Below are 6,000 nucleotides of genomic sequence, written 5' to 3'. Positions count from 1 at the left end.
GCTAAATCTGGCAACCGTATTTATAGACAGGAATATAGGTCTTCCATTCATTTGATCACTTAGGTTCTGATACAATGCATCAAAATGTCAGTACATTGAATTGAGTATTGGTTTCCAGCATTTTCTGGTTATTAAAAGGAATGTTTTAACACAGAGTTACTGGGTACCTGCTCTTTGCCTGGCACTGTTCCAAGAGCTGGGAATCGGTGGTGACAAGACCAACAGGTGCTTCTTCATGGAGCTAACAGTCTGTTGTGGCTCCTGGATTTTATTTCAGGACGCTTGCTCTCACTGCATACAAGGCATTTTGATATACAAAGACCCACCAGATATGGTCCTGCCCTCTAAGATTAGCTGTCCCTTACCCATCTTCAAATTTCCCCAAACCTCATCAAACCAATCCCATGTAGTTCCATGGGCATTAAATCACAGGGGAAATTTAAATTGTCATTTTTTCACTTCCTTTGTGCCTGAGTATGCCAGATGGAGAGACAATTAACCCCGGACGGATTGGACATTACCTGGTGCAATCCCACCATCAGTTTCTGGGGTCTCCTCTTGCCCTTGCTGGTCTCCTCTTGCCCTTGCTGGGTCCTCGTTCTTCCCCTCCTCAGTCCTTACAGGAGATCTGGACACACAAGCGGTATTTGTATTCTTTCTCCCTCTTCCTTACTCCATCTTTCTATATTGCCCTCAACTCTTTTTTTCCTTTTAACTATTTCATCTCTTTGATACTGAGAACTACTAAACCAGATGGGAAAATTAAACGTCTGCAGTATTTCAGAAAGTTCTTGAGATATGGACCTACGTTACTTTTTTTTTCTATATGATAGATTCTCTCCACTCGTATCTCAGTTTATGACTATGACACACTCAGTTTTATTTCATGAGCATTCTAAGGTAACTTATTATTATACGATATTTAAAATATCTAACCACTGTGGTAGTCAGAACAATGGCCTCCGAAGATATCTGCATCTAATCCCTGAAACCTCTATGTCATTTTACATGGCAAAAGGGACTTTGAAGATGTGATTTAAGTTAAAGATTTTGAGATAGTGAGATCATCTTAACTTATCCAGGTAGGCCCAAGGGAATTACAAGTGTCCTTGTAAGAGAACAGCAGGAAGGTCAGAGAAGGAGAGAGATTTGAGGATGCATTACTGGCTTGAATATGGAGGAAGGGGCCAGGAGCCAAAAGATGCAGGCAACTTCTACAAGCTGGAAAAGGCAAGGAAACAAATTTCCTTCTAGAGCCTCCAGAAGGATTGCTGAGTATTTCTTTGTTTGTTTGTTTGTTTTAGCCCATTAAGACCGGCTGTGGACTTCTGACCTCCAGAACTGTAAGATAACAAATTTGTATTTTACACCACTGAGTTTGTGGTGATTTGTTATAACAGCAATAGGACAATACGCCCAAAGGTCCAGGCACTAAAAAATCAGAAATGACACTGAGCAGGTTCCTTGAGACACTTTGCTAAGCCAGGTGTCAACCTTTAGTTGCCAGATTGTGGAAGACCTGCACGGTCCTGGTGGTGGGAGTTGACACTGGAGGGCTGGGGTCATGGTTATTTACCAGCCACTGTGGGAGTATTTCAATGTTTTTGCAGTTGGAACATGTGTGCCAGTGAATTTTTGCTGTGCATACACTTATGTACAACTAAATCTAAAGGATATAGAGTAGATTCTAGCATCATTCTTGAATTTTTCTTCCCTAGGGCCCTGATATTAACCTTTAACCGAAGGAACCAAGGCAATGATTCTAACAGATTTCTAGATTCTTTTCTATGTATCCTCCGTGGGGTTTTTCCTGAGTGTGGACTGAGATGTTTTAAGTCTTGCTTTAAGGCTTTTATTACTGAATTCTCAGTTGTTTGTTTTTTCAATTTACTGTCTGAAATTTTCATCTGTAAGCATTGAGGTTTTCTTTTTTTTAATCTCTCCTGTTTCCTTCTCTCTTTTACTCTGCCTCCCCATCCCTATTTGAAAACAAGTGAATTAGGGGGAAAGAGAGTCAGTGACTTTCTCAAGGTCACATCACAATTGATGTGTGTTGTCAGCCAAATGGAGCCCTGCACCCGGGTCAGCAGTCTCCATTTCCATTCAGTGATGTTTAGTCACTCCTCCACCAAGGCAACAGTGCTTAATGGTCATCTTCTTATTCGTAAAATGCAGTCATTCCCCTGCAGAGCCCTTTTACGGCCGTCCACCGCGTTTTGAATAAAATCTGAACTCCTTCCATTGCCTTGAAGGCCCGGCAGGATTGCGCCCTGACCATTTCACCAACCCCATCTGTGATGTGCTCCCACTGGCTTCCTCTCTGTTCTCCAGATGCCAGCTCTGTCCAGCCTGAGGGACTTGATGAAGCATAAATGTGCTGTCCACAGCCTGTAGAGGGTCTGTGTCCCGCACTGATAGGTTTTACACCATCACTCACTCTGTGGGTATTGAGCTAATGAATGTGTGTCCTTTGCTTCCTGTGGCCCCTATGGGTCCACGCGTGCAGAGAGCTCATTCATCCTGCTCATTGTTGTGGCAGAGCCTCGTACATAGTAGTTATTCAGTGAACACTTAGTGAATGATATTTGTGGTCACTCCTCATGGCCTCACCCTAAAGTCCTGCCACCACTCGCAAGCCACAGAATTCCTAGTCCACCATGTAAACCACTGAGACAGGCTGTCAATCAGACGCCTGGACTGAATAAAGGAAAGACAAGATGTCTGGTCAGTTATAGAAAATATCATAGCTCGTACTGAAAGGAAGTGGAAACTAGCTTTCTGACCCCTGCGGTAATCAGCTTACACTGTGAAGCAGGAGATTTGCATCCCCTTATCTACTTCTAGATGAGAATATTATGTTTCATTCACAGCTACGGCCTTGTGGACTGAAATAGCCTATTTTATGAGTAATAGCATCTGTAAGATAAAAGACATCAAAAGAAGAAAATGAAAGCATTTAAAACACAACAATTACCAAAATAAAATCATCTTTAGGACGTGCTTCTGACAAGTTCTCTTAGGCTTTACTAATTTCTTCTAAGAATATCACCATGAATCTTTTTTATGAGTGTTTGGATCCCGTGTGCACAATACTTGCATTTATTCACCTGAGGCTAAGGCACAACAGGGTGCAGGATCTCAGCTGTTTCCTGCTTTTCTCTGTGTTAACACCTTCAAAAAGAAAATGGTAAAGGTAGATTATCCAACAGTTTAGGAAACCCGTGCATGTACACGTTTTATAAGTAGAATAATGAGATATAACAAGTACAGAATTACAAGACTGTCAAATTCCAAATGTGGATATATACACAACTTCAGTAATTCTAATATTTTGCAATATTTCCTTATTCGTTTTCAGATATTTAAATTCCTTTCACTCTCTTTATTCATCTCCTTCAATTCTATTCCAGAACTGCTTACTATCACCTATTACATAATCAGCTTATTCTCTGTTTAAAATGTTTCTTAGGGAGCTCTTTTATTTAAATGCTAATTAATTGTTTCCTTTAACCATCTTACAGAGTTTCCATATCCTACCATCGACACACCTGCCATGTCAAATAAAAGATAAGGTTTCTGAGCCATGTAAACAATGATAAAACATTCTGAACTGTCTGTGGCATCGTGAAGGGAAAATAATGGCAGTGCTTGGCTTTTAAAATGTAATATTATTGCACTAAGGCCACTAAATTCATTTTAAACATTGGAAACATAAAGTAATTTTATCCTGATAAATGAGCAGTTTTTCAAATTATTTTAAGAAGATATAGGGTTTATGGTTCACTCTACCTACACATGTACAATATATGTATATACGTACATTTTTTCCAAACTTTCCAAAGAGTCACTGTGAATAATTCATAGAAAGTAGTAGAAATATTGTGATTTACGCCACATTTCCAAATAGTCACTATGATTAATTCACTGAAATTAATAGAAATTTTCATAAAAATTGTAAAAAGAGATTAGAGTAGAATATATTGATTGTTGGTTTAAATTTGGGCTTAATAACTAAAGAGTCAATTACTTACTAAGTAGCCATGCACTTATTAGGTAGGCAAAGAGTACATTAATGACTAAAGTAACTGGTAAGAAAATGAACAAGCAAGCAAACAAAAAGTCTTACATTTATCTTTTAATTCTTCCTAGGTAATCCCCGGCCACTTAAATTTATTGTCATGGAAACTATAACTTTATAAAACCAGATTTCAAGCCCCTTGCTTATTCTTCTTTGCAATCCCAAGTTCTTACTTGCCTTACGTGTATACCCAGTAAATATTTATTAAAGAAATGAATTGTGCAAGGTGGAGAACAGTGGTTTCTAAGTTTTGTTTTATTTTCATTTCCTGGGCCTGACAGTCTAATCTCTTGGGTAGGGCACATGGAGTAGCCCTCCTGGGCCTTGTGCTGGGCTCTGGGCTCTGACAATGTGAAAATCAAGTTCACTAGCTAAACTACAGCTTTCTTCTTCCAAAGACTTTGGTATTGAATGACTCCTAATGTGTTAATGGAATTTCTTCATGCAATATATTTTACAACCAAAAAAAAAAGTTTGCTTTTCTTAATCAGTAATTAAGAATTGACAGTTTACTTTCATTTCTATTGTAGAAGTGTCTGAAAATAAAATTAACACCTTTAAGCATTTATATTATATGTATCTGATTTTATCATATATATGTGAGTATCTATATATGTATGTATATGTATGTATGCATATGTTTTCTCTACATCTATCTACCTATCTCTGTGTGTGTGTCTCTGTCTCTGTCTCTTTCCCTATATCTATCTATCTATCTAATCTCCTTAATGGGGTGGAACTCTTGCAGTAGTTAAATTGCCTGAGGCCTTCTCTGTACCCTAGTTGTTATACCTTTTCTTCAAATTCTTACTAGAAAGTTCAATACAGAAAAAAGATAAAAGAGGAGTTGTTTTAACTGAAGTAGTTGAAAGCCACTGGTGAACAAAAAAGATCTTTTGTTGCAGCAGAAGGAATTAGGAGGGAGTTCTAGACTTAGATCTGACATTAACTGCCTGTGCAGTGTTGGGGAAATCCATCATCCTACAGGCCTCAGTGTTAACATCTAAAAAATCAAAGGACTGTGCAAGATATTTTCTAAAGTCCATTAAGCCACTAAAAATGCTTTGATTGTAATATCAATAGAAATAAATCTTACAATTAAAAAAAATCATAACTCTTTCCCACGACTTAACTTCTAAGGTTTGTTATAGTTTGAATTGTGATCCCCAATAAGATACATGAAGTCCTAACCCCCCAATAACATAGAATGTGACCTTATTTGAAAATAGGGTTGTTAGAGATGGAATTAGCTAAGATAAGGTCATACTGAAGTAGGGTAGGCCCTTTGTCAAATATGACTGGTATCCTTATAAGGAGAGGAGAACAGACACAGAGGCAGAGACACAGCGAGAACGCCAAGGGAAAATAGAGGCAGGGATAGGAGCGATGCATCTGCCAAAGGTTTTGGAATGCCAAAGATTACCAGTAAGGACAATAATCTAAGAAGAAGCACAGAAAAGATGCTCCCGCAGAGGGCCCAGAAGGAACCAACTCTGCTGACACTGATTTCAGACTTCTGGCCTCCAGAACTGTGAACGGATAAATTTCTGTGGTTTTTAAACGATCCAGTTGTAGTACTTTGTTATAGCAGACCTAGGAATCTAATAAAAATAATAAGAAACTAATATGGAACTTTGTATACTAATATGTAGCTGGTTAAATAAGCATTTACAACAAGGCATGATCCATTTTCAATTATTTTTCTTTATATCACATTTGATTTTAATTTGTTAAAGATACATTCTGTTACTAATCCAAATTCTAGAAATCTGAAAATGTCTTTAAAAAAGACCTTAATGTGTTGGTAATAAGCTTTTTTTAGGAAATGTTTCTGTTTTGAAATATAACACAGCTGCTGAAATAGTCTCATTTTCTCCAGCCTCTTGCTTTTGGAAGCAGTAGGTGAAGTGGTTAAGGGTTTG

This window comes from Eubalaena glacialis, chromosome 1 (assembly GCF_028564815.1).
Source record: "Eubalaena glacialis isolate mEubGla1 chromosome 1, mEubGla1.1.hap2.+ XY, whole genome shotgun sequence".
Lineage (NCBI taxonomy): Eukaryota > Metazoa > Chordata > Mammalia > Artiodactyla > Balaenidae > Eubalaena > Eubalaena glacialis.
This window is presented reverse-complemented; position numbering follows the sequence as displayed.